This window comes from Molossus molossus, unplaced genomic scaffold (assembly GCF_014108415.1).
Source record: "Molossus molossus isolate mMolMol1 unplaced genomic scaffold, mMolMol1.p scaffold_m16_p_16, whole genome shotgun sequence".
NCBI lineage: Eukaryota > Metazoa > Chordata > Mammalia > Chiroptera > Molossidae > Molossus > Molossus molossus.
Genome location: NW_023425351.1, coordinates 21824245 through 21834568, shown reverse-complemented (window position 1 = coordinate 21834568; position 10324 = coordinate 21824245). Strand labels below are relative to the sequence as shown.

General features: G+C 44.9%; 1 long non-coding RNA gene across 1 annotated transcript; it reads right to left on the bottom strand.

The window, feature by feature from the left end:
* Positions 1-913: 913 nt before the first annotated feature.
* On the bottom strand, positions 914-5570 carry LOC118631769. Its single transcript, XR_004959897.1, has 2 exons — positions 5466-5570; positions 914-4925 (listed from the first exon to the last, which is right to left on the bottom strand). It is a non-coding gene; the product is annotated as an uncharacterized LOC118631769 (long non-coding RNA).
* Between the last annotated feature and the right edge of the window lie 4754 nt (positions 5571-10324).

Here is a 10324-nt window from a genome sequence, read left to right as displayed (position 1 = left end):
TACGGCTCAATATTTTTGTAAGAATTTCAATTTTAAAACTAAACTTAAAATGAGTGACATTAGATAACTATTTCATTCTGGCATCATAATATAAACAAAACTTTATTTTTTCAATATGTATTTAACAACCATATTATTAATAGAAACATTTTATTACATTAGCACGGTATATTTGATAACAGTCTTCAGGCAAAGATGTTTGTTTAGAAATAGGCTATAATTTTGAAATTTACAATATTGAATTAATACAGCTGTACATATTTTTATTCACTATACACCCTCTAGTATAAAAACTACAAAGGATTTTTAACCTTTCCCCCCAAAGATCTTCATTTTATTTGAGAATTGTTCCATACTGAAAATTTCATTTTTAAGCACGTAGCACTTCTAATGAATTTGCCTGTGCTGCGATCACATCTAATAACTTCTCCTCAGAGTGGATTCTTTGCTAAAGGGGTCTTTGCAATTTGAGAAGAAATGGGCAGAGAAATATAACTTCAGAAATAATTAGATTGAAAACTTTAAAGCATTGCCTTTTCACTATCCTCCAGAATAAAAAAAAAAATCCAAAGAGTGCTCAAAATTAAAATTTTCAGCCCCTTCAAAAGTACAATATGATGAGAGCTTTTAAATTTTACATATTAACTGTTTCTAAGAGTTCAATGTTTTTCACCTTACTGAAAATTCAGTGCCATCTGGCTTTTGTAACCGATGTCCTGCCTCTTATGGGCAGCAGAGGGCGCTCTAGCATTGTTGACACCGGATGCCTCCTGGTGCATTGCGCTAGCTTCTTGTTCCCAGGACGAAAACATACTATTTCCCTGGAGGGTTGTCGTTGAGTGTCTGAAAGGGTCAAGCTGTTCCTAAATTATTCCGGGAAGCTTTAATTTCAGACCACTAAATGAAGGTTGTGATTGTTAAAGGACCTCCACGGCACCTTGCACCGAAGTTTTCCAATTACGAAACCTTGATTGATTTATTACAAAAATGCTGAGCACAGAATTTCATAACAAGGACATTGGCAATGGACATTAAAGTGGATGATTATTTTCAAGAGAAATTAAAAATAGTCTTTAAAAATTTTTAAAATATTACAAATCAATAATCCCTCTAGATTTAATCACAGCAGATTACAAAATTGTGTGTTCCTTTAAGTGGTATTTTACCTTCTCTTTCACAGTATGTATTTTATTTATATTTAGAAAGTAATTTTTAAAACTGATTAAGGTTTCTGGAGGAGGAGTTTAGACTGTCCCAAACAGGAAGGATTAGGGTAAGAGAGATTAGGTGTGTTTCTATTACATAATGTGAATTACAACACCATTCAGGAAGGAATATTTTGCAACCTTTGACCTTGTTCCTTCATGATCTATCTGGGGGAAAGTGGATGCAGGGGGTTAGTGCAGTTGCACAAATACTGGAAGAAAATCAAGGCTTTCATGCTAACGTATAATATTTCAAACCCATTTTGATGTCTGCTGACTGCCCTACATGGGCACATGAATAATATTCTCCCAACCCTTTCCTTTTGTCATTTGAGTACTCCCCTTTTTCTCTAGTGTGTTTTACCTACCACCTCCCAAATTGTATAAGATGAAATACAAACCTAAGTCATCAATGTACATGAAAGACCAAACTCACAGAGTCCTAAAATGAAAAGATAAATAAAATCCACCTTGAGGGCTGGAGAAAGGATATATCTGGCTGAGGATATTGTACTTGGTCGGTTTATTTTATGAATCATTTCTTGTATATCCATAATTCAGGTGTAAAAGAACAAATCTGATTAAATATATGACCCATTTATGGCCCATTTCCAAAATTGGCGTTGCTGTCTTTATTGCCCAATCTGGATTGTTTTATCTATTCCTAATTTTAACATCATTTACATTTGTGGAATTATAAACTAATGCAAGTAAATGAGTAACAATTTCTTTTGAGACCCCAGGCTGTCTGCAAATTGGTTAGTTTGTTCTCTCTCTGTCTCTCTCTCCTCTTTGATTTATTATTTAATTAAGAAATCTATTTATATGCAATGCTGTCAATATTTAGGTTCAAACGATGGAATATGCTGAGATATTTACAGATGTATTGAATATATTCATACTGACCCATACGACCCTAGACTCCTAAAGCAAATGTTCATTGCTGGGATCTAGTAAACCACCCTGCCGTGTTTCACCTGCCAAAGCTATGAGGAGGCTGCTGTGGTCGGTTTTTCCGCAGTGCGGGTTTCAGGTTTCCTGGCCCTGCAGTGCCTCCCGGCGGCCCGGAAACGTGAGGCAAGCTCCGTGTTCCAAGGCTGTCTGCAGAGCTCCGCGCTTTGGATCTGCCTAGGACGGCTGCTCTGGTGCAAGCCTGGCCCGAGGACACAGACTAGGTATTGGGTTCCTGTTGAGGCTCAACTAGTCAGTCCCCATTCCATCCTGTCCTGGTACATCTTGAGGCCCACACTTGAGTCCATCACGAGTCCCTTCGGTGAACCAGCATTGTTAAACTGCGGTGCTGAGGGCCTTACTTGGTGTGTTTTAAGGGAAAGGACTCAAGGAAAGAAAATGGAGACTTCATTCTTCTAATTCTTCTTGCAAGTCCTGTCCATTGCTGAGATTCGGGTTTCAGCTTAAATAAACTGAAGTTGTTTCCCTAACTGTATATGCATAACTACCTGAAGTTGGAAAAGCACAAATCAGGTATGGCAACAGCTAGAGAGGACTGTTTCGGTAAATATTAGGTTTAGTGTATATGGCATTTCTCTGCTTTCAATTTTTCTTTCACAAATTACCTAATAGCCTGTTATACTTTGGGGCAGGGACAGGACGGCCCTATTGCATTTCGGTGAAATTACAGAGGGCCGTGGTCAGCACCGCGGACAGCGGCAGGGGCGGAGGGCGCGGCCACTTCAGTGGATGCTCCTCAGCTCCTCTCCTTTGTTCGCGGCCCCTGCAGGCCAAGGCAGAACAAAGACATCTATCAAGGCTCGCTTTCCCAGCCTGGGTTTTTCTGGGGCTCTAAGGCAGTGGTGCAAACTACTACCTTAACAAAGTCCACCTCGTTGGCTTTCAAATAAATTAATTTACCAAGTCCTTCTAAAGTTTCTTGTCCTACTCCTTTGACTGATTTGGCCACTGCGACTATGAGGAAACAAGGGATTTATCTTGGCTTTTTAAAGCCAGGCTAGGCAGACTCGAGATTAGGAAGAAAAAGAGAAAGTGGTGTCGGTGGTGGTGGTGGTGGTGGGTGGTTCCAAGCTTCCCCAAGGAGCTGAGCCGGTTGGGGTTTCTTGCGCAATGTGGTGAGAACGCCATTTGTTATGCTCTCTCTCGTTCGTCCTGTTACCGCAGTTTGGCCCAGAATCGCCAACAATCCTGCTACCCACTCTTGAAAGAACCACTGCTTTCTAAACGCTTCAACTCTCTAGAATATTTGCACAAACGGATACTCCTGCTCTCCTGATAGCTGTCACTGAAGCTCCCCTAAAATTCCCATCCGGGATTTGCGTGTAGATTTCCAGCTTTTACTGAGAACTATGACCCTTTTGCGTGCGGAACACTAGGGTGGTTCTGAATCAGTTTCAGGGTCTCTATCCTCAAAAGATGGGTTCGGTCTACCACTTCTCAAATCCCATTGCAGTTGCCTTTTCCCCTGCCACATCCAGAGACGCTCTGGTGTCCTTCAAGTGCAGCCGTAGGCTCCGCTCTTGGCATTCACCGCGTGCCTTAATTGTATGACATTAAATCAAGGTCCGCTGTGAACACGGAGGGCAGAGTCTGATCTTGATCCGAAAGTAACTGACCCCCTGCGAATATCACACGTCTCCTGCCCTTCCCCTCCCGGGAGCTCTGAGTCCCTAAGACTCCGCCAGAGTCATAACTCAGAAGCCCAGCTCCTGTCTCCGCTCGCCTCCGGCCACAGCTGCCAGAGCCCGCTGCTAATTAGACTGATCGGTAGAAGTGTAGACGATGCATGTCTGCGTATACATATGCATATATCTGCATGCCATTTGCAGCACACCTAAAAACACTCATACGCCTATAAATTTAGTTTTCAAATGACGGCGAGGATCGAAGTTAATTACCCCTCTGTTACAGATCTAATTTCGTAATCGTGTTATTTCACTGAAGGCAATTAACCGGGTTGGTTTGCCCCGAATCTCTTCTAAGTCGCTTGTAAGGGATGGCAGATTTTAAGGACCTCGCCATGGCATGCTCTGCTGCAGAAAGCCTTGCCAATCATTTCCTGCTGATGAGATCTAGCACATAAAGGGGAACATAATCATACGTGTGTATACGTAAGGTAAACACGCAGATGTGCCTAGTCTCTGTGTCCTCCGATAACGTTACTGCGGTTTTGGTTAGATTTGGGGAAGACAGGAAAGTCCAAGGGCGGGCTGGGTCATCTTTCTTTGTAATGCGGAAAAATTAACTCAACCGCACCTGCCTAGTCCCGAGAGAGCCGGGTGGCCCATCTGGTCTGGCTACAGCTTTGCAGTAGAGAGAAAAAGCTGCTCGCTAAGGCTTCCCCACTGCCGGGGAGCGTGGACCTCAAGGCTGGGCCCGGCTTGGTTCGGGGTTATGGTTCAGAGCCGCGCAGCAGATGCGCACTCCTCAGACTGCGGCCTGAGTCAGGAGGCTGGAGGAACCTGGGCAGGGCGGAGGGAGGGCGAGCAGAGGAGAGGAAGGGGCGAGGGGAGTTGACCTCTACGGTGGAGCCCTCTGCGCAGTAGGCGGAAGGCGGCGGCCGCAGCGGCTCTTTTCTCGGCGTCCCCTAAGGCGTGCGGTCGGCCTCCAGGGAAAGGCCCGCTTCGGTTCCAGGGTCCGCGGAAGTGGGGATCCTCTGCCACCACGGCCCGAGGGTGGTGTAGAGCTTGGCTGCAGCTGGAGAGAGCGCCTAGGGCCGGTGTAGCTCTGAGACCCCAGAACACGCCCCTGAAAAACAGAACCACAGAGCAGAATTAGAGGGGGAGTTTGAGGGGAGAGTAGGAGGCTGGGGAGAAGGGACAGGAGGAGGGAGGGAGCAGGCAAGAGAGATAAGGTGACAGGAGGACGAGACCCCCGCCGGTGGGCCGAGACCTCCTTCCCCAAGCTTTAGCCAGGCGCCGAGGGGCCCGCGGCTCACGGAGCCCGGGAGCGCAGCCCCGGGGGCGGCGCGGTGGCGGTGCCGGCAGGTCCTGGCTGCGGAAGCCGCGAGGTGGGGGCCGGACTCTGCGGCACCACCGCGGCCAGAGAAAAGATTTCGCGAGCAGAAACCGTCAAAACGCGTCCGCAGATGGTCCCCCGGTGCAGTCCGGCCGTTCCCGAACCTTGTGCCCCTTTTCTCCGCCTCACCCCTTCCCCCAGACCACACTTTGGATCCGCACTCCCCACCCCATGTTGGCTTAGGACCCTGCCAACTATAAGAACAGCAAGTCTCAGCAAGAAAATCGAAACGATCGATAGGAGAAAGAATTACATATACACATTGCCTACCTACTAGCCCTGCTCAAACCTGCAGAGGACCAAAGCGCTTTCAATCGCTGCTCAGCGCGTTCACGGAGGAAAGAGGAGGCTGAGAGGCTTCCGAGGTATAAGGTGCTTTAGGATGGGAGGTGGGGGTGGGGAGGGGGTGGGTCGAAGCGGTCCGGTCTTTCCCCCTCGCTTGCTGATCCAGAATTAGGGATTAATGGCTCGCTCCAGCCAAACAAATAAGGCATCTGCCTTCAGCACAAGAGGATTACACGGGCTGCTGACGTCACCAGTCAGACAGATGTTGGCTCCCAAAGTCCTGAGCAGCTCGCTGTGTCCTTGAAACCAAAGAGCCGCAGAAGGCGCTCAGCCCCCAAGAGCTGTGCCTGGGCACAGCAAAGGGCGGGCACCCTGCCCTTGCCTACCTACCCCCTATCCCCAGGCGCCAGCACTGAGGCCAGAATACAGCCCCCTAAGACATCGCACCCCAGTCTCTCCTCTTCCCTCACAGCCCTAACATCAATGCTCAGGCTGGCTCAAGGCAAGCCAAAGTCACCATTCTTATTTAGTTGTTTCTCCCTAAAATGGAGACAGGAGCCGACCCCTTCTGGACATCTCTAGATCCTTAATTCTAAGCTTTTTGGCCCTTGTTTGCTCACACACGGTTGGCTAAGTAACAGCAAAATAAGCACCTTGGGCCGGACAGAGACCAAACTCCAGATGAGGAGTGGCCTCTTAATTATGTGAGCAAGCAGCAGAAACAGGGCTTGTCTGCAGCTCCTCTTCTTGCCCTGCAGCCTTCCTTTCCCCAGGCCAAGGTCCAGGTTTATGTTTAATCTGATCACCAATGCCATGTGCCTTTGACTAATGTGGCTTTCTAAACAATGACACTCTCCCAGCCACCCAAGTGAGTCCAACCAGAGCCTTAGGCCACCACTCATGAGCCTTGGGTACCTCACCATGGTACTGATCATTGCATTTTCTTTGCAAGTACTTTGAAGATGTTGTGTGTGAATATGTGTATGTGTGTGTGTGTGTGTGTGTATGGGGGGGGGTAGTCTCTCTCTGTGTGTATCCAAAACATATCTATCAACTAATTTTAAGAATATATACATTCAAATAACTGCAGCTTTATTTTATAGTCAAATCCAATGAATAAAGATAAATTAATTACTATGTAAACCATAAACCCTCTTTAATGCCATTTCAAAATTTAATTTTAAATGTAAACTATTCTAATTTCTCAGACTAGCATATTATTTCTGCTTTATATGATTTCCCAGGCCTTTACAAATCACACTGAAGTCAGGTTATGAAATAAACCAAAGATACATGAAGTTGAAAATTTAAATGAGCAACATTGAATGTGTTATGTAATCTACAAATGAAATGATTTTAAGTGAAGTTCAATTTTATAAAGAAATAAATTCAACCCAAACAACGTATCAAACAAAATAAATTAGTCACTGACACAGAGCCACACTGAACCAATCCTGTGCCCCAAATCCAATAAGTATATAGATGAAAAATCTGTGACTTCCTTAGAAAAAAATGTTTGTCCACACATTGCACTGTTAGTTATAGACTGCAATGCCTAAACAGGAGTAGTTTGATTATATCTCTATTCATATTGTCCCTGTCTATCAAAATGGCATTTAATTTTTCCAATTCTATGCATTTAGAAATTCAGTCACTGATAAAAATCAATTTAATTTGCTCTTGTGTCATTCACCTAATGCCAGCCTAAAATAGTAAAATTTCTCTATCTACACTCTGCTTCAAGGCCCACATTTTTAAATTTGTTCTTTACCAGTAACAAAAGGTAGACCTCATTGTATTTTAAGTGAATAAAGAACATATACTCTTTGAGACAGGATATATAAATCATTGTGGTATTTTTTTTTTTTTTTAAACTTGGTTTGAATAAGTTTGAAATGCCACACTTTCTGAGAGCTTAATTCTTTCTAAAAATCAAAGGGACTGTTTTTTCCTCTTAACGTATTTTGAATGTACACTTTAATTCTGCTTCCACACATTTTACTAGAGTCCCTTTTGCTCAGTGATTTAATATTAGTTCGCTGTCCATGGTCTTGATCCACATGAAGGGAGATGCTGCTAGTGGTGCATTTTGAAAAATATAAATCACACTGTTTTTGCACCTATTTGATGCCCTAACATTTTAAGATAATGTCAAAGGAGGAAAGTCTATAGGCTTCACATTTTCTTTTCCATTCTACTTGTTTTCATTTTTCTATATTTGCCACCAAATTGAGAGGACAGGAAGCAGATGGGGAAAGTTTGCATTTCATTATTTTTGAACTGACAAAAATCACTATGCCATTTAGGGGTCCAAATAATTTTAGTAAATAGAAAATAGTATATATATATATATATATATATATATACACACATTCAAAAAATCTTACATAGACGTCCTTGTATAGGCATTCTTGTCCATTTTTACATAGAGTTTAACAAGTGTAGAATTTTTTTAAATGTCAAATTAAGAAGGAAAAGTCAAACAACAACATTCTTATCTCTCTGTCCATGGACACATAAATAGTTATAGGTAAATAGCCCCCCCACACACACACACACTCATGCACACATACCTAAGTACTAAGAGCATTAAACTGAATCCCTTCTCTAACACCCCCCCCCCCCCCAATGAAGCAAAGGAGGCAAATGCTATAGTACTTAAGGTTACTTAACAATTCCTTCTGTCCAAAACAACACCTTCGGTTTAAAAAACAAAAGACCAACCTGGCAGAGTAACATTTAACTTCTCCTGGGGGTGAGAAAATAAAGGAAAACTTCCCTCCTCCTTCCAGACATTTAATTGTCTTTCGTCTTTTACTTATCCCTTCAGATTATTAGGAAAAGTATGTTATTTATATATAAAAACACATATGAACAGACACGTATTGTCCGAATCCTTCCGAGCCGCTGCGGATCTTTTGAAGGGCACCGACCTGCACACATGGGTCATATTTTTGTTTTGATACAAGTATCCCAACGGTAAGAAAACAAGCTCTCGCCCGAACTAAGGTCTGTCCCCACGCCGGGCCACGGGGCCGAACTTCAATGATTCACACTTTTCCGGGCACGAGAAAGCTATTTGCAGTGAAGTGCATAGAACTTGGGGAAAATCCTGGTACCGGAAGAAAATGGCCTAAACACAATAGAACTCGCCATTTTCTCCTTGGGAAGCACAAAGCGCTTGGCGCTGCCGGGCACACAAAGAAAGCGTGGGCCCGCGGAATTCTTAAACATTTTTAAAGAGGCCAAAAAATGCCTCCCCAGAAACACAATTTCTACCGCCTGGGCGCTCAGAAACACTTTTCCACCCTCGCTCAGCTCTTGTCGCAGGAACATTCTTTATTTGAAATGTAGATAAAAGACCCACCAAAGGGGTGATGCTAGAGAAAGAGCTATCCCGGCAGAGACTAAGACCCGAAAACCCAGGAGGCCAGCCTGCGGTGGCCCCGGGCTCCATCCATTCTAGGCCAAGGGTGCTCGCATGCCTTCCCTCCTCCTGGCGTCTCTCCTTCCAGTTCATTCTGTCTCCCCTGCACGTCTGGGAGCCCGGGAGCATAGGATTTTCCGTGACCCGATTTCTATCCAGCGCCTGGGACCAACCTTGCAGCCCGGAACCTGGCGGGAGGCTCTCAAGGATGCTCGCGGACGCGGGAACCCTAGACTCCGCGCCTTCCGCCGCCCCCGCCCGCTGCTCCAAGTCGCCGCAGCCAAGACAACAGTGCCCTGTTCTGCACGCCCACAACGGGCGACACTCTTCACCCGCTCACGTGCAGAAAGTGCAAGCTTCGAGGAAGCCCCAGTGAATAACAACACCCCAACTCAACCGGCGCCCCGACTCACAAAGCGAACACTCCCGATCAGCCAGCGACACAGAGCCCGGCGAACGCAGGAAAAGATAGTACTTACAGCCGGTGCGCGTTTGGATAATCCGCGTCTCAGCCCGTTAGGTCTGTTTGTTTGAAAAATATGTACACATCTCTATATATTAAATTTTGCACATCTTCTACCGTTGAGAAGGAACGAAAACAAAAATCTTGTCGCCTAGCGGGAATGGGGGAGGGGGATGGAGATTTTCATTGTCTACGCTCTGCACACGCAGCCCAAGGAAAGACGCTCATTGCCGTGTGGGGCTCCTTCTACTTTCTGCTTGAAATCCAGACGCTTTCAACGCAGTAAAGCGGGGGTTTGGTCTCCCTCCCTCCCTCTGCGTTTCCTTCTCTCTCTCTCTTTCTCTCTCTCTCTCCTTCTTTTCCCTCCTCTCCCCTCCCTCTCTCTTCTCTAGCCCGAATTCAGCCTCTCTCTCTCTCACTCCCTCTCTCTCTCTCTTTTTTTCAAAAGAGGGCAGGTCGCTTCCTGCATCCCAATGAGTTAAATCAGTCACTTACTTCTCATGCATCAGCAGCCTCTTTAACAACCCGAGGGCTGCAGGCACAAAAGAGCATTTAGCTGCCTCCAATTTGTGTAGAAGGCCTGTCCTTAATTTGTTTTTGGAGTATAATTAAATCATGTATTTCACGTAATATAAAAATATCAAGTTCCCAACTTTAGCAAATGAACTGCTAATGATAACCTTTAAAAATATACACCCCTTCTGGTCGGTGTCCTTAGAAGAGACCAGGACGGTCCAGAAACCGAGAGACCAGAGGTTTGGGCCCAAATCTACCCGCCCCTCCCTACTTCACACGTCAAGGTCACAGTCATATGATTCCCCCGTTGATTTAAAATGGAGCCTTTTACTTTATTTATTTATTTTTTTAAATCAACCCTTCACCTTGGAAAGGAATTAAGTAGTTTTGTAGTATGGGAAAATCTGAAGGATTAAATAAATAAATAAATAAATAAAT